Below are 26,012 nucleotides of genomic sequence, written 5' to 3' on the forward strand. Positions count from 1 at the left end.
CAATGTCTTGAGTCTTTTCTAGCCAATTTTCAATCAGATTCGTTAAAAGGGCACCGTGCAGTAAGTCAAAATGTAAAAAATGATATTGATTGGCGCAAGGTGTATAACTGAATATAAACATATAGATGTCTTCAGGTACAGACTTTTTATGTACATGTGAAGTTTTGGATTTTTAGCAGCATGTGCAGGAGAGTTATTAAGCATTTTGTCCATTGCGGCGAAGGAAATCTTAAGTGAAAACTTTGAAGCCCCGCCCCCGTCATATAGTATTTCGGAAACAAAAAATTTTAGCCCCAGTGTTTGTCCCAGGTCTTCAGATGCTACAGACAGAATTTTAAGGCAATCAGATGAAGCCTTTAGGATCAGGGTGCAAAAGAATGACCCCTGTAAACATGCAAAAAAGGGCAAAAGTCGGACTTTCAAAAATTCATAACTCACTTCCTGTTCATATTAGACGTTAAAATAACAAATTTTTCGCCATGCCCGATGAGACTGCCAAGTTTGGTGAGTTTTTGTGCATGTTTCGGGGGTCAAAAATGCGATCGAACAATCGGAAAAATAATAATAATAATAATTTCTACAAAAACAATAGGGACTTCGCAGCGGTCGCTGCTCAGGCCCTAATAATAATAATAATAAAAGTAATAATATTTTCTACAAAAACAATAGGGACCTCGCCGCGGTCGCTGCTCGGGCCCCAATAATAATTTCTACACAAAGTCCATTGTGGTGACCCGCCCCCTTTTAAGTAAATTCAAAATGGCCGACTTCCTGTAAAACCTAGCTCATTGCTCCAAGAGACTTTTTTGTAGGTCTTGGTCTTATACATACAGTGAACCCTCGCTACTTCGCGGTTCACCTTTCGCGGGTTCAGTGCTTCGCGGGTCTAAAAAATATTCGGGGGCATTGTAGTTTCGCCGAGCGGCACGACGGGGCGCTGGAGCGGTTAGACGGCCGGCGTGCGCCGAAGAAGAGCGTGGGCGAAGAGGAGAGTGGACGAAGAAGAGCACGTTCCCCCGGACACGATCGGTGGCGACGTTTCGCGCGGTTCGGACCGTACCAGAGCTCCGGCCGGCGTGCGTGGCAGTTAAGCCGTAGAGGAGCACCTTCCCCGGGCACGGGCGGTGCCAAGCGGCCCCTAAGTTTAACCGAATGGAAGCTCCGGAGGAGGAGGGCATGCTCGCGTCACAGTAAGCCGAAGAGGAGCACCTTCCCCGGGCACGGGCGGTTCCAAGCGGCCCCTAAGTTTAACCGAATGGAAGCTCCGCAGGAGGAGGGCATGCTCGCGTCACAGTAAGCCGAAGAGGAGCACCTTCCCCGGGCACGGGCGGTGCCAAGCGGCCCCTAAGTTTAACCGAATGGAAGCTCCGGGGGAGGAGGGCGGGCGTGTGTCACAGTTAAGCCAAATTGGAGCACCTCTTCTGCCCGGGCACGAGCGGAGCGCGAGGCTGTCAGTTATGAATGAATAAATGAATAAATAAATAAAGAATGCCACCTTTCATTTCACAGGGCACACCGGACGGCGTACCAGCAGGTAAAAGTCGGAGTAATTAAATAAATACAAAAAGAATGGCTGGGGAATAAAAAAATAATACGTTTTAATAATAATTTGGTTTTTTTGTTATAACATGAATTTCACTCTCTCTCTCCCCGTATATATATATATATATATATATTTATTATATATATTGTATATTTTTTTAAGCATTTTTGAAGGTGCGCCGCTACTTCGCGGATTTTCAGTTTTCGCGGGTGGTCTCGGTCCCCGTTAACCGCGATAACCGAGGGTTCACTGTACTCCATAAAATTTACAAAAAGCGAGGTGAAACACTCAACCAGAGCTGCTTTTTTTAACATTTCTCGAGGGCCATGGCGAGCCATTTCAAAAAAGCTGCACAACTAACGTATAAAATATTGATAAATTTGCTCGGCCTGATGTGTGTGTAAAGTTTTACGAGTTGTCGTTCATATTTAGAACCTCATAATCAGCTTTGTTTTATTGACGAACAGTGCAATGCCACTCCCACAACTTTTCATGAAAAAGGACGAATTTCGTATTGTGACATCCTCATGGCCGAAACAGTCATCCGAGCATATATGAGGGCGACCTTGTTGAGTTGCACGGAGAAAAACATCCAAGAAAATAACTTGTATTAGCTTTTACCAGTTGGTGGCGCTACTACTACGATGTAAAATAAGTTGGTAGATGTCTTCAGGGCTGAAGTATCCTCAAATGTGTACAACTTCGAGAAGATAGGATCATCTGAGTCATGTTGCCGGAGCTTTTGTTGCCACAGAGTACAATCGGACTTTTCAGCACCTTAATAGCCACGCCTTTTGCCAAAACGTCACAAAATTCGGCAGAGAGTAAGATCATTGTCTTGAGTCTTTTCTGACTCATTTTCAGTCGGGTTCGTCAAAAGGGCACCGTGCAGTACGTGAAAATTAAAATAAAAACAAATTTTTGATTCCACTTGGCGGCACTGTGTGTATAACAAAATAATAACATTAAGATGTCTTCAGGTCGGGACGTTTTATTTACAGGTGAAGGTTTGGATTTTTAGGAGCATGTGCAGGGGAGTTATTAAGCATTCATTTATTTGTATTAGGTTCATTTTGTCTTCTTATTATTGATATTTGACTGATTCATTAAAAGCAGACAATTATGTTTTAGGTTAATTTTTTACCTGACATGTTTCGGCGAGTCTTTCGCCTTCTTCAGAGTGTCGCATGATGGTGTCTTGAGCTGATGTTCCATGAGGGTGTGACTTACCTGTCAAAAAAATGAAAAAAATCAGAGCAGTAAAAGAACAAGCACAACATGAACATTACAAATCAGCAATCACTGACCACTGCAAAAGGGAAAACCACATCATGGACCTGGAGAAGGGCAGGGTCATCCGCACAGAAGAGAACAAACAACAGCGCTGGATCAGAGAGGCCATTGAGATCTGCAAGCGAGGCATAAAAACCATGAACAGAGACAAGGGAGCCTTCATCCTCTCTACCACCTGGACCAGCATCTTGGCGGAGTGAACGGACAGCGGGGGGCGTGACTTGCCTTCATTCTTGTGACAGGTAAGTCACGCCCTCATGGAACATCAGCTGATAAAGACGGGTCACAAGACAGCATCATGTGACACTCTGAAGAAGGCGAAAGACTTTCGTATTGTGACATGCTCAAGGCCTAAACACTCATCCGAGCAAATATAAGGTAGATTTTGTTCACTTGCCCGGAGAAAAACATCAACAAAAATAATTTGTATTTGTTTTAACCAGTTGGTGGCACTACCACTGCGATCAAAAATAAGTTGGCAGCCGTCTTCAGGGCCTGAATATCCTCAAATGTGAAAGATTTCCAGAAGATGGATCATCTGAATCATTTTGCAGGAACTTTTGTTGCCACGGAGAATAATCAGAATCTGCGGCACCGTAATAGCCACGCCCTTTGAGGGAAAGTCATAAAAATAGGGATAGAGTAAGATCAATGTCTTGAGTCTTTTCTAGCCAATTTTCAATCGGATTCGTTAAAAGGGCACCGTGCAGTACGTCAAAATGTAAAAATTGATATTGATTGGCGCAAGGTGTATAACTGAATATAAACATATAGATGTCTTCAGGTACCGACTCTTTATGTACATGTGAAGTTTTGGATTTTTAGCAGCATGTGCAGGAGAGTTATTAAGCATTTTGTCCATTGCGGCGAAGGAAATCTTAAGTGAAAACTTTGAAGCCCCGCCCCCGTCATATAGTATTTCGGAAACAAAAAATTTTAGCCCCAGTGTTTGTCCCAGGTCTTAAGATGCTCCAGACAGAACTTTAAGGCAATCAGATGAAGCCTTTAGGATCAGGGTGCAAAAGAATGACCCCTGTAAACATGCAAAAAAGGGCAAAAGTCGGACTTTCAAAAATTCATAACTCACTTCCTGTTCATATTAGACGTTAAAAAATATAAAATTTTTCGCCATGCCCGATGAGACTGCCAAGTTTGGTGAGTTTTTGTGCATGTTTCGGGGGTCAAAAATGCGATCGAACAATCGGAAAAATAATAATAATACTAATTTCTACAAAAACAATAGGGACTTCGCAGCGGTCGCTGCTCAGGCCCTAATAATAATAATAATAATAATAATAATAATAAAAGTAATAATATTTTCTACAAAAACAATAGGGACCTCGCCGCGGTCGCTGCTCGGGCCCCAATAATAATTTCTACACAAAGTCCATTGTGGTGACCCGCCCCCTTTTAAGTAAATTCAAAATGGCCGACTTCCTGTAAAACCTAGCTCATTGCTCCAAGAGACTTTTTTGTAGGTCTTGGTCTTATACATACAGTGAACCCTCGCTACTTCGCGGTTCACCTTTCGCGGGTTCAGTGCTTCGCGGGTCTAAAAAATATTCGGGGGCATTGTAGTTTCGCCAAGCGGCACGACGGGGCGCTGGAGCGGTTAGACGGCCGGCGTGCGCCGAAGAAGAACGTGGGCGAAGAGGAGAGTGGACGAAGAAGAGCACGTTCCCCCGGACACGATCGGTGGCGACGTTTCGCGCGGTTCGGACCGTACCAGAGCTCCGGCCGGCGTGTGTGGCAGTTAAGCCGTAGAGGAGCACCTTCCCCGGGCACGGGCGGTGCCAAGCGGCCCCGAAGTTTAACCGAATGGAAGCTCCGGAGGAGGAGGGCATGTTCGCGTCACAGTAAGCCGAAGAGGAGCACCTTCCTCGGGCACGGGCGGTTCCAAGCGGCCCCTAAGTTTAACCGAATGGAAGCTCCGGAGGAGGAGGGCATGCTCGCGTCACAGTAAGCCGAAGAGGAGCACCTTCCCCGGGCACGGGCGGTTCCAAGCGGCCCCTAAGTTTAACCGAATGGAAGCTCCGGAGGAGGAGGGCATGCTCGCGTCACAGTAAGCCGAAGAGGAGCACCTTCCCCGGGCACGGCGGTGCCAAGCGGCCCCTAAGTTTAACCGAATGGAAGCTCCGGGGGAGGAGGGCGGGCGTGTGTCACAGTTAAGCCGAATTGGAGCACCTCTTCTGCCCGGGCACGAGCGGAGCGCGAGGCTGTCAGTTATGAATGAATAAATGAATAAATAAATAAAGAATGCTACCTTTCATTTCACAGGGCACACCGGACGGCGTACCAGCAGGTAAAAGTCGGAGTAATTAAATAAATACAAAAAGAATGGCTGGGGAATAAAAAAATAATACGTTTTAATAATAATTTGTTTTTTTTGTTATAACATGAATTTCACTCTCTCTCTCCCCGTATATATATATATATATATATATATATATATATATATATATATATATATATATATATATATATATATATATATATATATATATATATATATATATATATTTATTATATATATTGTATATTTTTTTTAAGCATTTTTGAAGGTGCGCCGCTACTTCGCGGATTTTCAGTTTTCGCGGGTGGTCTCGGTCCCCATTAACCGCGATAACCGAGGGTTCACTGTACTCCATAAAATTTACAAAAAGCGAGGTGAAACACTCAACCAGAGCTGCTTTTTTTTTACATTTCTCGAGGGCCATGGCGAGCCATTTAAAAAAAGCTGCACAACTAACGTATAAAATATTGATAAATTTGCTCGGCCTGATGTGTGTGTAAAGTTTTACGAGTTGTCGTTCATATTTAGAACCTCATAATCAGCTTTGTTTTATTGCCGAACAGTGCAATGCCACTCCCACAACTTTTCACGAAAAAGGACGAATTTCGTATTGTGACATCCTCATGGCCGAAACAGTCATCCGAGCATATATGAGGGCGACCTTGTTGAGTTGCACGGAGAAAAACATCCAAGAAAATAACTTGTATTAGCTTTTACCAGTTGGTGGCGCTACTACTACGATGTAAAATAAGTTGGTAGATGTCTTCAGGGCTGAAGTATCCTCAAATGTGTACAACTTCGAGAAGATAGGATCATCTGAGTCATGTTGCCGGAGCTTTTGTTGCCACAGAGTACAATCGGACTTTTCAGCACCTTAATAGCCACGCCTTTTGCCAAAACGTCACAAAATTCGGCAGAGAGTAAGATCATTGTCTTGAGTCTTTTCTGACTAATTTTCAGTCGGATTCGTCAAAAGGGCACCGTGCAGTACGTGAAAATTAAAATAAAAACACATTTTTGATTCCACTTGGCGGCACTGTGTGTATAACAAAATAATAACATTAAGATGTCTTCAGGTCGGGACGTTTTATTTACAGGTGAAGGTTTGGATTTTTAGGAGCATGTGCAGGGGAGTTATTAAGCATTCATTTATTTGTATTAGGTTCATTTTGTCTTCTTATTATTGATATTTGACTGATTCATTAAAAGCAGACAATTATGTTTTAGGTTAATTTTTTACCTGACATGTTTCGGCGAGTCTTTCGCCTTCTTCAGAGTGTCGCATGATGGTGTCTTGAGCTGATGTTCCATGAGGGTGTGACTTACCTGTCAAAAAAATGAAAAAATCAGAGCAGTAAAAGAACAAGCACAACATGAACATTACAAATCAGCAATCACTGACCACTGCAAAAGGGAAAACCACATCATGGACCGGGAGAAGGGCAGGGTCATCCGCACAGAAGAGAACAAACAACAGCGCTGGATCAGAGAGGCCATTGAGATCTGCAAGCGAGGCATAAAAACCATGAACAGAGACAAGGGAGCCTTCATCCTCTCTACCACCTGGACCAGCATCTTGGCGGAGTGAACGGACAGCGGGGGGCGTGACTTGCCTTCATTCTTGTGACAGGTAAGTCACGCCCTCATGGAACATCAACTGATAAAGACGGGTCACAAGACACCATCATGTGACACTCTGAAGAAGGCGAAAGACTTTCGTATTGTGACATGCTCAAGGCCTAAACACTCATCCGAGCAAATATAAGGTAGATTTTGTTAACCTGCCCGGAGAAAAACATCAACGAAAATAATTTGTATTTGTTTTAACCAGTTGGTGGCGCTACCACTGCGATCAAAAATAAGTTGGCAGCCGTCTTCAGGGCCTGAATATCCTCAAATGTGAAAGATTTCCAGAAGATGGATCATCTGAATCATTTTGCAGGAACTTTTGTTGCCACGGAGAATAATCAGACTCTGCGGCACCGTAATAGCCACGCCCTTTGAAGGAAAGTCATAAAAATAGGGATAGAGTAAGATCAATGTCTTGAGTCTTTTCTAGCCAATTTTCAATCGGATTCGTTAAAAGGGCACCGTGCAGTACGTCAAAATGTAAAAATTTATATTGATTGGCGCAAGGTGTATAACTGAATATAAACATATAGATGTCTTCAGGTACCGACTCTTTATGTACATGTGAAGTTTTGGATTTTTAGCAGCACGTGCAGGAGAGTTATTAAGCATTTTGTCCATTGCGGCGAAGGAAATCTTAAGTGAAAACTTTGAAGCCCCGCCCCCGTCATATAGTATTTCGGAAACAAAAAATTTTAGCCCCAGTGTTTGTCCCAGGTCTTAAGATGCTCCAGACAGAACTTTAAGGCAATCAGATGAAGCCTTTAGGATCAGGGTGCAAAAGAATGACCCCTGTAAACATGCAAAAAAGGGCAAAAGTCGGACTTTCAAAAATTCATAACTCACTTCCTGTTCATATTAGACGTTAAAATATCAAATTTTTCGCCATGCCCGATGAGACTGCCAAGTTTGGTGAGTTTTTGTGCATGTTTCGGGGGTCAAAAATGCGATCGAACAATCGGAAAAATAATAATAATAATAATTTCTACAAAAACAATAGGGACTTCGCAGCGGTCGCTGCTCAGGCCCTAATAATAATAATAATAATATTATTAATAATAAAAGTAATAATATTTTCTACAAAAACAATAGGGACCTCGCAGCCGTCGCAGCTCGGGCCCTAATAACAATTTCTAGAAAAACAATAGGGACCTCGCAGCGGTCACTGCTCGGGCCCTAATAATAATAATAAAAATAATAATAATTTCCACAAAAACAATGGGGACCTCGTAGCGGTCGCTGCTCGGGCCCTAATAATAATTTCTACAAAAACAATAGGGACCTCGCCGCCGTCGCTGCTCGGGCCCCAATAATAATTTCTACACAAAGTCCATTGTGGTGACCCGCCCCCTTTTAAGGAAATTAAAAATGGCCGACTTCCTGTAAAACCTAGCTCATTGCTCCAAGAGACTTTTTTGTAGGTCTTGGTCTTATACATACAGTGAACCCTCGCTACTTCGCGGTTCACCTTTCGCGGGTTCAGTGCTTCGCGGGTCTAAAAAATATTCGGGGGCATTGTAGTTTCGCCGAGCGGCACGACGGGGCGCTGGAGCGGTTAGACGGCCGGCGTGCGCCGAAGAAGAGCGTGGGCGAAGAGGAGAGTGGACGAAGAAGAGCACGTTCCCCCGGACACGATCGGTGGCGACGTTTCGCGCGGTTTGGACCGTACCAGAGCTCCGGCCGGCGTGCGTGACAGTTAAGCCGTAGAGGAACACCTTCCCCGGGCACGGGCGGTGCCAAGCGGCCCCTAAGTTTAACCGAATGGAAGCTCCGGAGGAGGAGGGCATGCTCGCGTCACAGTAAGCCGAAGAGGAGCACCTTCCACGGGCACGGGCGGTTCCAAGCGGCCCCTAAGTTTAACCGAATGGAAGCTCCGGAGGAGGAGGGCATGCTCGCGTCACAGTAAGCCGAAGAGGAGCACCTTCCCCGGGCACGGGCGGTTCCAAGCGGCCCCTAAGTTTAACCGAATGGAAGCTCCGGAGGAGGAGGGCATGCTCGCGTCACAGTAAGCCGAAGAGGAGCACCTTCCCCGGGCACGGCGGTGCCAAGCGGCCCCTAAGTTTAACCGAATGGAAGCTCCGGGGGAGGAGGGCGGGCGTGTGTCACAGTTAAGCCGAATTGGAGCACCTCTTCTGCCCGGGCACGAGCGGAGCGCGAGGCTGTCAGTTATGAATGAATAAATGAATAAATAAATAAAGAATGCTACCTTTCATTTCACAGGGCACACCGGACGGCGTACCAGCAGGTAAAAGTCGGAGTAATTAAATAAATACAAAAAGAATGGCTGGGGAATAAAAAAATAATACGTTTTAATAATAATTTGTTTTTTTTGTTATAACATGAATTTCACTCTCTCTCTCCCCGTATATATATATATATATATATATATATATATATATATATATATATATATATATATATATATATATATATATATATATATATATATATATATATATATATATATATATTTATTATATATATTGTATATTTTTTTTAAGCATTTTTGAAGGTGCGCCGCTACTTCGCGGATTTTCAGTTTTCGCGGGTGGTCTCGGTCCCCATTAACCGCGATAACCGAGGGTTCACTGTACTCCATAAAATTTACAAAAAGCGAGGTGAAACACTCAACCAGAGCTGCTTTTTTTTAACATTTCTCGAGGGCCATGGCGAGCCATTTAAAAAAAGCTGCACAACTAACGTATAAAATATTGATAAATTTGCTCGGCCTGATGTGTGTGTAAAGTTTTACGAGTTGTCGTTCATATTTAGAACCTCATAATCAGCTTTGTTTTATTGCCGAACAGTGCAATGCCACTCCCACAACTTTTCACGAAAAAGGACGAATTTCGTATTGTGACATCCTCATGGCCGAAACAGTCATCCGAGCATATATGAGGGCGACCTTGTTGAGTTGCACGGAGAAAAACATCCAAGAAAATAACTTGTATTAGCTTTTACCAGTTGGTGGCGCTACTACTACGATGTAAAATAAGTTGGTAGATGTCTTCAGGGCTGAAGTATCCTCAAATGTGTACAACTTCGAGAAGATAGGATCATCTGAGTCATGTTGCCGGAGCTTTTGTTGCCACAGAGTACAATCGGACTTTTCAGCACCTTAATAGCCACGCCTTTTGCCAAAACGTCACAAAATTCGGCAGAGAGTAAGATCATTGTCTTGAGTCTTTTCTGACTAATTTTCAGTCGGATTCGTCAAAAGGGCACCGTGCAGTACGTGAAAATTAAAATAAAAACACATTTTTGATTCCACTTGGCGGCACTGTGTGTATAACAAAATAATAACATTAAGATGTCTTCAGGTCGGGACGTTTTATTTACAGGTGAAGGTTTGGATTTTTAGGAGCATGTGCAGGGGAGTTATTAAGCATTCATTTATTTGTATTAGGTTCATTTTGTCTTCTTATTATTGATATTTGACTGATTCATTAAAAGCAGACAATTATGTTTTAGGTTAATTTTTTACCTGACATGTTTCGGCGAGTCTTTCGCCTTCTTCAGAGTGTCGCATGATGGTGTCTTGAGCTGATGTTCCATGAGGGTGTGACTTACCTGTCAAAAAAATGAAAAAATCAGAGCAGTAAAAGAACAAGCACAACATGAACATTACAAATCAGCAATCACTGACCACTGCAAAAGGGAAAACCACATCATGGACCGGGAGAAGGGCAGGGTCATCCGCACAGAAGAGAACAAACAACAGCGCTGGATCAGAGAGGCCATTGAGATCTGCAAGCGAGGCATAAAAACCATGAACAGAGACAAGGGAGCCTTCATCCTCTCTACCACCTGGACCAGCATCTTGGCGGAGTGAACGGACAGCGGGGGGCGTGACTTGCCTTCATTCTTGTGACAGGTAAGTCACGCCCTCATGGAACATCAACTGATAAAGACGGGTCACAAGACACCATCATGTGACACTCTGAAGAAGGCGAAAGACTTTCGTATTGTGACATGCTCAAGGCCTAAACACTCATCCGAGCAAATATAAGGTAGATTTTGTTAACCTGCCCGGAGAAAAACATCAACGAAAATAATTTGTATTTGTTTTAACCAGTTGGTGGCGCTACCACTGCGATCAAAAATAAGTTGGCAGCCGTCTTCAGGGCCTGAATATCCTCAAATGTGAAAGATTTCCAGAAGATGGATCATCTGAATCATTTTGCAGGAACTTTTGTTGCCACGGAGAATAATCAGACTCTGCGGCACCGTAATAGCCACGCCCTTTGAAGGAAAGTCATAAAAATAGGGATAGAGTAAGATCAATGTCTTGAGTCTTTTCTAGCCAATTTTCAATCGGATTCGTTAAAAGGGCACCGTGCAGTACGTCAAAATGTAAAAATTTATATTGATTGGCGCAAGGTGTATAACTGAATATAAACATATAGATGTCTTCAGGTACCGACTCTTTATGTACATGTGAAGTTTTGGATTTTTAGCAGCACGTGCAGGAGAGTTATTAAGCATTTTGTCCATTGCGGCGAAGGAAATCTTAAGTGAAAACTTTGAAGCCCCGCCCCCGTCATATAGTATTTCGGAAACAAAAAATTTTAGCCCCAGTGTTTGTCCCAGGTCTTAAGATGCTCCAGACAGAACTTTAAGGCAATCAGATGAAGCCTTTAGGATCAGGGTGCAAAAGAATGACCCCTGTAAACATGCAAAAAAGGGCAAAAGTCGGACTTTCAAAAATTCATAACTCACTTCCTGTTCATATTAGACGTTAAAATATCAAATTTTTCGCCATGCCCGATGAGACTGCCAAGTTTGGTGAGTTTTTGTGCATGTTTCGGGGGTCAAAAATGCGATCGAACAATCGGAAAAATAATAATAATAATAATTTCTACAAAAACAATAGGGACTTCGCAGCGGTCGCTGCTCAGGCCCTAATAATAATAATAATAATATTATTAATAATAAAAGTAATAATATTTTCTACAAAAACAATAGGGACCTCGCAGCCGTCGCAGCTCGGGCCCTAATAACAATTTCTAGAAAAACAATAGGGACCTCGCAGCGGTCACTGCTCGGGCCCTAATAATAATAATAAAAATAATAATAATTTCCACAAAAACAATGGGGACCTCGTAGCGGTCGCTGCTCGGGCCCTAATAATAATTTCTACAAAAACAATAGGGACCTCGCCGCCGTCGCTGCTCGGGCCCCAATAATAATTTCTACACAAAGTCCATTGTGGTGACCCGCCCCCTTTTAAGGAAATTAAAAATGGCCGACTTCCTGTAAAACCTAGCTCATTGCTCCAAGAGACTTTTTTGTAGGTCTTGGTCTTATACATACAGTGAACCCTCGCTACTTCGCGGTTCACCTTTCGCGGGTTCAGTGCTTCGCGGGTCTAAAAAATATTCGGGGGCATTGTAGTTTCGCCGAGCGGCACGACGGGGCGCTGGAGCGGTTAGACGGCCGGCGTGCGCTTCGCGGGTTCAGTGCTTCGCGGGTCTAAAAAATATTCGGGGGCATTGTAGTTTCGCCAAGCGGCACGACGGGGCGCTGGAGCGGTTAGACGGCCGGCGTGCGCCGAAGAAGAACGTGGGCGAAGAGGAGAGTGGACGAAGAAGAGCACGTTCCCCCGGACACGATCGGTGGCGACGTTTCGCGCGGTTCGGACCGTACCAGAGCTCCGGCCGGCGTGTGTGGCAGTTAAGCCGTAGAGGAGCACCTTCCCCGGGCACGGGCGGTGCCAAGCGGCCCCGAAGTTTAACCGAATGGAAGCTCCGGAGGAGGAGGGCATGTTCGCGTCACAGTAAGCCGAAGAGGAGCACCTTCCTCGGGCACGGGCGGTTCCAAGCGGCCCCTAAGTTTAACCGAATGGAAGCTCCGGAGGAGGAGGGCATGCTCGCGTCACAGTAAGCCGAAGAGGAGCACCTTCCCCGGGCACGGGCGGTTCCAAGCGGCCCCTAAGTTTAACCGAATGGAAGCTCCGGAGGAGGAGGGCATGCTCGCGTCACAGTAAGCCGAAGAGGAGCACCTTCCCCGGGCACGGCGGTGCCAAGCGGCCCCTAAGTTTAACCGAATGGAAGCTCCGGGGGAGGAGGGCGGGCGTGTGTCACAGTTAAGCCGAATTGGAGCACCTCTTCTGCCCGGGCACGAGCGGAGCGCGAGGCTGTCAGTTATGAATGAATAAATGAATAAATAAATAAAGAATGCTACCTTTCATTTCACAGGGCACACCGGACGGCGTACCAGCAGGTAAAAGTCGGAGTAATTAAATAAATACAAAAAGAATGGCTGGGGAATAAAAAAATAATACGTTTTAATAATAATTTGTTTTTTTTGTTATAACATGAATTTCACTCTCTCTCTCCCCGTATATATATATATATATATATATATATATATATATATATATATATATATATATATATATATATATATATATATATATATATATATATATATATATATATATATATATTTATTATATATATTGTATATTTTTTTTAAGCATTTTTGAAGGTGCGCCGCTACTTCGCGGATTTTCAGTTTTCGCGGGTGGTCTCGGTCCCCATTAACCGCGATAACCGAGGGTTCACTGTACTCCATAAAATTTACAAAAAGCGAGGTGAAACACTCAACCAGAGCTGCTTTTTTTTAACATTTCTCGAGGGCCATGGCGAGCCATTTAAAAAAAGCTGCACAACTAACGTATAAAATATTGATAAATTTGCTCGGCCTGATGTGTGTGTAAAGTTTTACGAGTTGTCGTTCATATTTAGAACCTCATAATCAGCTTTGTTTTATTGCCGAACAGTGCAATGCCACTCCCACAACTTTTCACGAAAAAGGACGAATTTCGTATTGTGACATCCTCATGGCCGAAACAGTCATCCGAGCATATATGAGGGCGACCTTGTTGAGTTGCACGGAGAAAAACATCCAAGAAAATAACTTGTATTAGCTTTTACCAGTTGGTGGCGCTACTACTACGATGTAAAATAAGTTGGTAGATGTCTTCAGGGCTGAAGTATCCTCAAATGTGTACAACTTCGAGAAGATAGGATCATCTGAGTCATGTTGCCGGAGCTTTTGTTGCCACAGAGTACAATCGGACTTTTCAGCACCTTAATAGCCACGCCTTTTGCCAAAACGTCACAAAATTCGGCAGAGAGTAAGATCATTGTCTTGAGTCTTTTCTGACTAATTTTCAGTCGGATTCGTCAAAAGGGCACCGTGCAGTACGTGAAAATTAAAATAAAAACACATTTTTGATTCCACTTGGCGGCACTGTGTGTATAACAAAATAATAACATTAAGATGTCTTCAGGTCGGGACGTTTTATTTACAGGTGAAGGTTTGGATTTTTAGGAGCATGTGCAGGGGAGTTATTAAGCATTCATTTATTTGTATTAGGTTCATTTTGTCTTCTTATTATTGATATTTGACTGATTCATTAAAAGCAGACAATTATGTTTTAGGTTAATTTTTTACCTGACATGTTTCGGCGAGTCTTTCGCCTTCTTCAGAGTGTCGCATGATGGTGTCTTGAGCTGATGTTCCATGAGGGTGTGACTTACCTGTCAAAAAAATGAAAAAATCAGAGCAGTAAAAGAACAAGCACAACATGAACATTACAAATCAGCAATCACTGACCACTGCAAAAGGGAAAACCACATCATGGACCGGGAGAAGGGCAGGGTCATCCGCACAGAAGAGAACAAACAACAGCGCTGGATCAGAGAGGCCATTGAGATCTGCAAGCGAGGCATAAAAACCATGAACAGAGACAAGGGAGCCTTCATCCTCTCTACCACCTGGACCAGCATCTTGGCGGAGTGAACGGACAGCGGGGGGCGTGACTTGCCTTCATTCTTGTGACAGGTAAGTCACGCCCTCATGGAACATCAACTGATAAAGACGGGTCACAAGACACCATCATGTGACACTCTGAAGAAGGCGAAAGACTTTCGTATTGTGACATGCTCAAGGCCTAAACACTCATCCGAGCAAATATAAGGTAGATTTTGTTAACCTGCCCGGAGAAAAACATCAACGAAAATAATTTGTATTTGTTTTAACCAGTTGGTGGCGCTACCACTGCGATCAAAAATAAGTTGGCAGCCGTCTTCAGGGCCTGAATATCCTCAAATGTGAAAGATTTCCAGAAGATGGATCATCTGAATCATTTTGCAGGAACTTTTGTTGCCACGGAGAATAATCAGACTCTGCGGCACCGTAATAGCCACGCCCTTTGAAGGAAAGTCATAAAAATAGGGATAGAGTAAGATCAATGTCTTGAGTCTTTTCTAGCCAATTTTCAATCGGATTCGTTAAAAGGGCACCGTGCAGTACGTCAAAATGTAAAAATTTATATTGATTGGCGCAAGGTGTATAACTGAATATAAACATATAGATGTCTTCAGGTACCGACTCTTTATGTACATGTGAAGTTTTGGATTTTTAGCAGCACGTGCAGGAGAGTTATTAAGCATTTTGTCCATTGCGGCGAAGGAAATCTTAAGTGAAAACTTTGAAGCCCCGCCCCCGTCATATAGTATTTCGGAAACAAAAAATTTTAGCCCCAGTGTTTGTCCCAGGTCTTAAGATGCTCCAGACAGAACTTTAAGGCAATCAGATGAAGCCTTTAGGATCAGGGTGCAAAAGAATGACCCCTGTAAACATGCAAAAAAGGGCAAAAGTCGGACTTTCAAAAATTCATAACTCACTTCCTGTTCATATTAGACGTTAAAATATCAAATTTTTCGCCATGCCCGATGAGACTGCCAAGTTTGGTGAGTTTTTGTGCATGTTTCGGGGGTCAAAAATGCGATCGAACAATCGGAAAAATAATAATAATAATAATTTCTACAAAAACAATAGGGACTTCGCAGCGGTCGCTGCTCAGGCCCTAATAATAATAATAATAATATTATTAATAATAAAAGTAATAATATTTTCTACAAAAACAATAGGGACCTCGCAGCCGTCGCAGCTCGGGCCCTAATAACAATTTCTAGAAAAACAATAGGGACCTCGCAGCGGTCACTGCTCGGGCCCTAATAATAATAATAAAAATAATAATAATTTCCACAAAAACAATGGGGACCTCGTAGCGGTCGCTGCTCGGGCCCTAATAATAATTTCTACAAAAACAATAGGGACCTCGCCGCCGTCGCTGCTCGGGCCCCAATAATAATTTCTACACAAAGTCCATTGTGGTGACCCGCCCCCTTTTAAGGAAATTAAAAATGGCCGACTTCCTGTAAAACCTAGCTCATTGCTCCAAGAGACTTTTTTGTAGGTCTTGGTCTTATACATACAGTGAACCCTCGCTACTTCGCGGTTCACCTTTCGCGGGTTCAGTGCTTCGCGGGTCTAAAAAATATTCGGGGGCATTGTAGTTTCGCCGAGCGGCACGACGGGGCGCTGGAGCGGTTAGACGGCCGGCGTGCGCCGAAGAAGAGCGTGGGCGAAGAGGAGAGTGGACGAAGAAGAGCACGTTCCCCCGGACACGATCGGTGGCGACGTTTCGCGCGGTTTGGACCGTACCAGAGCTCCGGCCGGCGTGCGTGACAGTTAAGCCGTAGAGGAACACCTTCCCCGGGCACGGGCGGTGCCAAGCGGCCCCTAAGTTTAACCGAATGGAAGCTCCGGAGGAGGAGGGCATGCTCGCGTCACAGTAAGCCGAAGAGGAGCACCTTCCACGGGCACGGGCGGTTCCAAGCGGCCCCTAAGTTTAACCGAATGGAAGCTCCGGAGGAGGAGGGGATGCTCGCGTCACAGTAAGCCGAAGAGGAGCACCTTCCCCGGGCACGGGCGGTTTCAAGCGGCCCCTAAGTTTAACTGAATGGAAGCTCCGGAGGAGGAGGGCATGCTCGCGTCACAGTAAGCCGAAGAGGAGCACCTTCCCCGGGCACGGGCGGTGCCAAGCGGCCCCTAAGTTTAACCGAATGGAAGTTCCGGGGGAGGAGGGCGGGCGTGTGTCACAGTTAAGCCGAATTGGAGCACCTCTTCCGCCCGGGCACGAGCGGAGCGCGAGGCTGTCAGTTATGAATGAATAAATGAATAAATAAATAAAGAATGCCACCTTTCATTTCACAGGGTACACCGGACGGCGTACCAGCAGGTAAAAGTCGGAGTAATTAAATAAATACAAAAAGAATGGCTGGGGAATTAAAAAATAATATGTTTTAATAATAATTTGTTTTTTTTGTTATAACATGAATTTCACTCTCTCTCTCCCCGTATATATATATATATATATATATATATATATATATATATATATATATTTATATATTTATTATATATATTGTATTTTTTTTAAGCATTTTTGAAGGTGTGCCGCTACTTCGCGGATTTTCAGTTTTCGCGGGTGGTCTCGGTCCCCATTAACCGCGATAACCGAGGGTTCACTGTACTCCATAAAATTTACAAAAGGCGAGGTGAAACACTCAACCAGGGTTGCTTTTTTGAACATTTCTCGAGGGCCATGGCGAGCCATTTCAAAAAAGCTGCACAACTAACGTATAAAATATTGATAAATTTGCTCGGCCTGATGTGTGTGTAAAGTTTCACGAGTTGTCGTTCATATTTACAACCTCATAATCAGCGTTGTTTTATTGCCGAACAGTGCAATGCCACTCCCACAACCTTTCACGAAAAAGGACGAATTTCGTATTGTGACATCCTCATGGCCGAAACAGTAATCCGAGCATATATGAGGGCGACCTTGTTGAGTTGCACGGAGAAAAACATCCAAGAAAATAACTTGTATTAGCTTTTACCAGTTGGTGGCGCTACTACTACGATGAAAAATAAGTTGGTAGAAGTCTTCAGAGCTGAAGTATCCTCAAATGTGTACAACTTCGAGAAGATAGGATCATCTGAGTCATGTTGCCGGAGCTTTTGTTGTCACAAAGTACAATCGGACTTTTCAGCACCGTAATAGCCACGCCTTTTGCCAAAACGTCACAAAATTCGGCAGAGAGTAAGATCATTGTCTTGAGTCTTTTCTGACTAATTTTCAGTCGGATTCGTCAGAAGGGCACCGTGCAGTACGTGAAAATTTAAATAAAAACAAATTTTTGATTCCACTTGGCGGCGCTGTGTGTAAAACAAAATAATAACATTAAGATGTCTTCAGGTCGGGACGTTTTATTTACAGGTGAAGGTTTGGATTTTTAGGAGCATGTGCAGGGGAGTTATTAAGCATTCATTTATTTGTATTAGGTTCATTTTGTCTTCTTATTATTGATATTTGACTGATTCATTAAAAGCAGACATTTATGTTTTAGGTTAATTTTTTACCTGACATGTTTCAGCGAGTCTTTCGCCTTCTTCAGAGTGTCGCATGATGGTGTCTTGAGACCAGTCTTTATCAGCTGATGTTCCATGAGGGTGTGACTTACCTGTCAAAAAAATTAAAAAATCAGAGCAGTAAAAGAACAAGCACAACATGAACATTACAAATCAGCAATCACTGACCACTGCAAAAGGGAAAACCACATCATGGACCGGGAGAAGGGCAGGGTCATCCGCACAGAAGAGAACAAACTACAGCGCTGGATCAGAGAGGCCATTGAGATCTGCAAGCGAGGCATAAAAACCATGAACAGAGACAAGGGAGCCTTCATCCTCTCTACCACCTGGAGCAGCGTCTTGGCGGAGTGAATGGACAGCGGGGGGCGTGACTTGCCTTCATTCTTGTGACAGGTAAGGCACGCCTTCATGGAACATCAGCTGATAAAGACAGGTCACAAGACACCATCACAGGGTTCGAAGTTAACTTTAAAAACTGCTTGCCCATAGGGCAAGTGCCACTAAAATTTGCCTTGCCCGAGTGGCCAAATTACTTGCCCAACTTGGGCAAGTGACAATTTTTTTTCTCTTGCCCTGAGTGACTTTTTGTATGACAAAGTGTCTAATTACAAATTGCATGAATTTTTTGTTCGGACAGTTCCCGCCTAGAAAGAATTAAAAATACGTTACAATCATAAGGGTTGCTTATAGAAAAATGTATCATGTATTAACACATTAATTAGGTGTCTGCTGACCCAGGATTATGTTATTGTTATGTTATGTTATATATGAAAGAGAATGTGGAATGACACTGAACGATGGAAGGTGGAAGGATGTGGAAAGATTGTGAATGACATTGAATGATTTGGAATGACACTGAAAGATTTTGAATAATACTGAATGACACTGAATGAAGTAAAACTTTCTGGGAACGGGCCAATTCAAGATAGCTGCCGCACTGTGGGGGAGGCTTTGGTACCAAATTTGGAAAGAGACCCAAACGGTTGGGTCCATTTTATATCAGTGTGGGGGTGAAACGTTGGTCTCGGCGGAGCTGTCTGAATATTGGAGAAGTTAGAAGACAAAGTAAAACAGAACAATTAAAATCACTCTTCAAATACATATTGTTTGGTGGGCAGAGCATGATTTACAGCTCACCATTTTATTGCATGCACCAAGCATGTTATACATTTTTCTGTCCATGGGATGGCGTAGTCAAGAAAAATGAAGCATCTCGAAGCCCATTCGTGTGTGAAGTATTTCCCTGCAGGGCTTGGCTGCTTTATGGGGCTTCATTTTGCCATCACTAGTTTTAGATAGTTTTAATTTTTGAAAGAGCATTTTTGTTTTAGTATTAAGGTAGGCCAGAAATGGAATGAAATGCAGAGATAGAAATGACACAGGAAAAATTTGGCTAGAAGGGCTATAATTTTCATTAAAGCAGAGAAGAAAATAGAAACTACAAAAAACATTGATGTGTACTTGTCCACTTTAAGGTAGAACTGGTTGAAGTGAAATGAGTCACAAGATTGGAAAAATAGGAAATAAAATAGAATTAACATGTTCATTTTTGTGATAAGAAATTTGTGATTAGGTGAAAAGGGGAAAAAAAAGAGAATTACAGGCTTTTCAAATAAAACAACCTAATTTAAATTGGCCAACTTGTAAAATGGAAAAGAAAATTCTAAATTATGCACAGAAAGCATGAACGTGTTGGGCAGAAGGAAGGAAAAAGAAAAGAAAGAAAGGAGGAAGCAGTAAGTCTTGTTACAAAACATTAACTTTTCAGGACGAGATGTGGTAGCAATGGAGGATCACGTGACGTAAAAAGTCAAACATAAAAGTGTGTGTAGAAGGAGTTCTACATCAACATGCGTTTTACTCATTAGGCCGTGATACACTGGCAAAATTGGACTTCAATAGAATTAATAAGCACGGGCGAATTCAAACAAACGTCAAAACTTTAAAGGGGCGCATTGTCAGTGATAAGAAAGAGAAAAGATATTGCCAGACCACTTTTCTGTAAAAACTTTCCTTGGGACGCCTCGGTGACCCCCATTAAATCCCTGACCCTTCATAGATAAAGTTGAGGCCCAGTGCCTCTCAGGGCTGTAATTTATGTGGCAGAGAAAGGTCCAACAAGCCTTGGTAATCTTTAAAACAGTATCGTCATGGCCATGGAATGGGTTGTGTATGTTGGAACTTGTGAAGATACACTACAAGATTGTATCGACAAAGCATCTTAACGCACTACCAAATTATTATAAGCCATTTGAGCAAAACAGTGACTGCAAAAAATGACTTCATTAGCCTGGGTTACTGCAGGAACCAGGGCAAAATGAATTCATTTGCATATTTAGTCACAACAATTTGGATTTCGTGGCAGAGAACCACTTAGAGTGTGATTAAGAGCTTTCACTGCTGCTTTAAGGAATCAAAAAATTACATTCTTTTCCCACCACATTCACATTGCACGCCGGCCTAATTGTCACAGGGACACATTATACTGATAAGTTGCGGTGCATTTCAGCCCAGCGTCATTTTTTCCCCGCATCATCTAGGAGGCGCCACACGACTGTGGAGCCGTCCAAATTATCACCAAACCGCGACTTGACCTTCCTCCCGACTGGAGGAACTCAGACTTGTAACACAGACCAGGTGCGCATTCCAGACTGATAAGAAGTAAAAGTGTTTGAGAACCAAGGTCGCAGCCTGAAATCAAACTGACTTTTATGCGATGGGAGTACTAACATTGTGATACCAACGGATAAGAGATTGTTAGGATAAGCAGGAAGAGCGTAGGCGGGTGTGAGCTAATTAAAATTTGGGGTTTCCCATCTTGTATGAGTTGTATGGTTACAATGTGGACTGACAGTCAAGATAAATGTTCATGCGTTCTGTCGACATTGGGCTTTAAAAACCACAACAGGAAAAGAAAAGTTGTGCATAAAGCACGTCTAAAATAGTTATTTGTGAACGCAAAATTCACTTAACAGAAAATGACACAATTACAATTGGAAACTGCCTCGCCTTTATATCGACACAGCGCAGCTAAAAGGGAAAATGAACACACCCCCACACGCACACACACGCAGAAAATCAACTTGACAATTTGATCCCACGCCAGGGAAAAAGGTACCAGTAATTGAACGCACACATTGGGAGAACAAAGGTGCAAACATTGCTGAGGACAGGATCAGCAAATTGGCAGATGGCAAATCCTGGCTGCCTAATTCATTGATTGGAAAAGTAATAAGAGTGACACAAGAGCATAACTATGTGTCAAGAGAGGGGTAGTATGATATGAAATTGTTCCCACATACAGACTTTTCAACAAAAAACTTTTTTTTAGACAGTGTTATTTGTTTGAGATGCAATATTGTTTGGTTGTAATTCATATGTTTTCAAAATGGATTAAGTTGTTTCCGACAACATATGTTGATGCTAAAACAGTTGGAAAAAGTGTTGTGTAATCAAATTGTCAGGTTCAATCACCTAAGCATTCACTGAACATAGGCTAAATGAATGGAAGGAAGACAAGAGTTGATCTTTTACTCGCGAGGAGAACGAACGGAGGTGTGCTCAGTTACATCTCCAAATTCGTTCTGGAGCACACTCCGCCGAGCCCTCTATTTTATTAGGGAAGTCCCTAACAATACAATGTATTTGCACTAAGGGATGAAGGGGGGAGCACCAGCAGGAACATGTAAACATCTCAGACACAAGAGGAAAGACAGACATCAATGGCAGTCATCCACTGATTGAAAAGGCAGATATGCCCTTTTAGTGCTCTGGTACTAAAGTCTCAGTCCTTTTGTTTCAGAGGTGTGTCTCAGCACACCTCCTTTGATGTTGCAGACGTTGATCCAGTCTTCAGGCATCCGCTTCTCTGTGAAGTCTTCTCATCCATATGGTCAAACATGGGTCACGCTGTGGAACAATTCTTTTGCAATACTAATAGAGTAAAATATGGGATAAAATACATCTTCAACCTAACACAAATTATCCTGACATTTGGAATTTCAAGAAGTGATTTGAAGTGAAAATTATGCATTTTGTGAATGATGTTGTAACAAGTGGGACAGTTGTTGCAAAATTGACTCAAAGCGTCATTGTGCATACAGTCTGCAGGACTTGTGGAACGCACTAATGGGACTGTTAAGGGCAGACTTATCAAGACAATGAGGGAAAAAAAGGAGACAATGACCAGACTGTGTTTCAATCACAACAATGAGGATAGTGCCAGCCGAAGTTAGGACACTATCCCCTATCGACTCTCAGGTTCATCAGAACCACCAGCGACTGGCACATCAGTCCCAGTCCACATGGGAAACATGTTTTGACCAAAAAGAAAAAAAAAAAAAAGACGCAATTACTGGTCAGTGTGTTCTGATCCACAGAGAAATCACGTCCGTGTGGGAGACCAACTCTTCTTCAAGGTGCTGAAACGACTTCGTTGGGACAAGTGAATGCTGAGATGGCCCTCGCCAGATGATTGCAGTGACCCCGACGGCAGCAAAGGTCGCGGGGCGTGGCAGCTGGATCCACCAGTTGCAGTACAAGCTTCTCCGGTTTCCAGCTAAAGGCCGAGCAACGCGAATCCCTCGAACAGGAGCCCACCTGAGTCACAATATCGGACCACACGCACATCGGAACCGCACAACCAGCCACAGATACGAATGTTGAAGCCACAGAACAAAAAGATTAGATATTGTTTGGAAATTAATGACGTACATAAAGAATTTTAGCCTTGATTGGAGAACATTACTGCATTTACATTTTTAATAAAATGAAACAATTATTGATGTTATGACCACTACGAAGAATTTGAAAGACAATATATCGGGATAATTATGGTTTTCATTTTTGTTATGTGTAGTCTGTTCATGTTGCATTATTCTTATGACAAAGATGATTATTAACTGCATGTTTGTTGCCCAAATGTACCATTACAACCTGATTGATGTTGAGAATGACGAATTCGAACTGGACAATGACAAACTCGAACTGGACACTGAAACCTAAATAACACATGGACCCTTTTGCCCCTGCCCCCACACATGCACACACATACACCACACACGAAGATCCGGGAGGTAAAGACGGCTGTCCCCTCCTACAACGAGGCAAGGGCCTCGATCAAGTCGCCGCAGAGACAAGCTCTGCGTGGAGACAAACTCTGCGTGGAGACAGTTTTGTTATTTTTCACTAGGTATATTGAAGTTTTTTTATGTTTTATTCCCAAGTGACCAACATACCATGAGAATCTCGTTCCACGCCGGAAGGGAGGAGGGGAATTTTGTCCCTACTGAGGGTTTTCGCCCCTCCACGGATGACCACACTGTTGTATGATTTCATTATGATGATCTGTCTTAAAGCCGTAAGGACATGATTTAAACCCACAAACGGGTGAATGTGAGATGGGATGAGGATATGTAAATAGTTTGTGTATTTCTAATCATGTTTTTATACACTATTTGTATCAGTTATAATTGCGCACACACACAGACACTCACATTATTGCTTTAGCACACACGCGCACAACTGGAACACACGCACACACTTTAGTTTCGAATTCCTGACTGACTACTGTGGTTGATTGCTTCCTGCCTGCCTGCTAGAATTTCAGACAGACCTCCATTGTCTGCTTAGGTTGCTGATAAAAGACCGAACGGGTGGTAGAGAGTGAGAGAGAGTGCGCGAGATTGAACTGGCAAGACGCCTGCTTCACCTCCTGACTTCCTCTCCCATTCGCGAATGGTCAAAAACAAAACTCTAACTGGTTTGGTCTGGATTTATGCCACCTTCAGTCTAAAAATGGCGTCAGGACGTTTTAAACCTGACAGTTGCCTTGAGATCTCCGAGCTCGAACTGCCCTATTCCCACCTTGATCACAAGCTCCCATGAACCACTTGGACAGGGTTGCCTGTGTCCTTCTCGTTGATGTCCTTTGTGGCTCCATTCCTTTTCAGTGCTCCTAAAACAAAAAAGACAAGAAGCCAACTTAGTAAAGCTATTTAATGATTGTGAAACCTTATGGGACATGCTGAAATGTCTTCACACCACAATCCCTTAAAAAAAAAATATATTACCGTATAGAACATCAGAAAAAGGCAGGTCTCGGCGCTTGTTCTTGCTACGATGTCCAAAGAGATTGTACTTCAGAGACAGAGGATTTGTCATGATGAACGCCATCATTGTTCTGACACTATCGTCCAATCCACCAATACCTGCAACCATTATAACATGGGTGTCACTCGATCCAGATAATCATCACACACTTAAAAATATTTTGGCAGTTAAACTGGTTATGATAAACGTCACAGGAAAGGAATTGTCGATTAAGTGAACAGCTTCGGTAACGCCATATACACTCAAAGGGCAAGAGCCCAACATTCTACCAAAATGATTATGATTAGGGAGGTAACGATTCACTCAAGCCCCGATTCGATTTTTGATTTTCAGTTCCCGATTTCGATTCGATATTTTAATTGTTTTAAGTTGCTGCCACGTTTGTCTCTGTGCGCTCGTGTGATGCTGCAGCGATCCACAAACAAAATATGTCTATACGTCTTGTGCATTTTGAATGGAACCAAAAAACAATACACGATGCCAAATTGTACTATTATTATGAAACTGCCTATGAGTAGTAAAAGAAATACTTGTAAAAATATTTCACATTTTTAGAGCCCCAATACATTCTTTTAAATATAGAAGGGACTGAAATCATGTGAAAATTGAGTCTTTTTCTCAGTTTCCGACTTGGGGTGAACACATTCGGCTTATCATAGTTGCAGTTGACCATCTTGAACTCTGAAGTCTTTCAACTCGGCCTTCCGAATCAGGGTTTTAGAGGTGGGGCTATTTAGTGATACAGTAGGATGGTTTGATCTCTGTAGCTCCAGAATCAGGAATGTACTGGGACTGGGGTTCCTACTTGGGTTTAGGGTACCTAATTTTATATTTCAAGAAATTAAATAATTATTTATAATTTTGAAGATAATACATTAAAATTTCATCATTTTCATACCTGCATTAGATCCTGCAGTAGACTCACAGACTCAACATGTTGGACGTACTCAAGGACCTTCTGCAGCGCCTCTCTTGGTTAGGAAGCTTTTTCTCTGTGACAATCCATGGGGAGGTGTAGATGGTACTTCGTCATCACAGGCTTCAGACTCGTCACTTGAGAAAACATCCCTGCAATGGATGCATAGACACTTGGGCATGAATGTCATTTAACAACAAAAGCTAGAACAAAGAGCTTTGCATTTAAAAGAATACATCTGTGATGGGGAAGCCAGGTTAAAGTGTTAATTTTATAATTATGTAATTAGCTGCAGGTTAGTCTAGTGAAGGTGTAATCACTTCTATTTTGGAGCATAGCTTTTGCTCTGTCCAATCATTGCCTCACCTGCTGAAACCCACATTCGGGTATTTTACAAACCAAAAACTTAAATACCTGTACAGCTCTCATTTTTAACTTATTTTCTCTAACCTTTACCCACAAAATTTGAATATTCAAAATAAAAGTACACAAAGAAGTCACAATTTTTCCACATTAGTTACTTACGTAGTTCCTCTCAAATGCAGCTCAACACTGCATTGAATTAGAGCTTGATAAGCCTACACACAAAACATACAAAGCACATTGTGGCATGATTCTGAATGAGCCAATCTAGCATTTCAACATCTGTTCAACTGTTGGAATTTTAACTATTATCTGACTCTATTAACCAACATTCATCCAACAATTATGCGCGCTCGTTTTGGACACTGCATTGAATTAGAGCTTGATAAACCCACACACAAAACATACAAAGCACATTGTGGCATGATTCTGAATGAGCCAATCTAGCATTTCAATATCTGTTCAACTTTCATCTTGAATTTCTATTATTTAAATAACAGGCAACATTCAACAGTTAATATGTTTTGCTTTACTTACCCAAATCAAACACATCACAAAAAAGCCTTAAATGA

General features: G+C 42.8%; 1 long non-coding RNA gene across 1 annotated transcript; it reads right to left on the reverse strand.

The window, feature by feature from the left end:
• Positions 1-18,209: 18,209 nt before the first annotated feature.
• LOC148314886 (uncharacterized) lies at positions 18,210-25,626 on the reverse strand. The gene is made up of 5 exons (XR_015841437.1): positions 25,603-25,626; positions 25,060-25,229; positions 24,122-24,259; positions 23,916-24,006; positions 18,210-18,316 (listed from the first exon to the last, which is right to left on the reverse strand). It is a non-coding gene; the product is annotated as an uncharacterized LOC148314886 (long non-coding RNA).
• Between the last annotated feature and the right edge of the window lie 386 nt (positions 25,627-26,012).

The sequence above is a fragment of the Idiotropiscis lumnitzeri genome, unplaced genomic scaffold, assembly GCF_059441095.1.
Source record: "Idiotropiscis lumnitzeri isolate Australia: NSW breed Sydney's pygmy pipehorse unplaced genomic scaffold, RoL_Ilum_1.0 HiC_scaffold_190, whole genome shotgun sequence".
In the NCBI taxonomy this organism is placed as follows: domain Eukaryota; kingdom Metazoa; phylum Chordata; class Actinopteri; order Syngnathiformes; family Syngnathidae; genus Idiotropiscis; species Idiotropiscis lumnitzeri.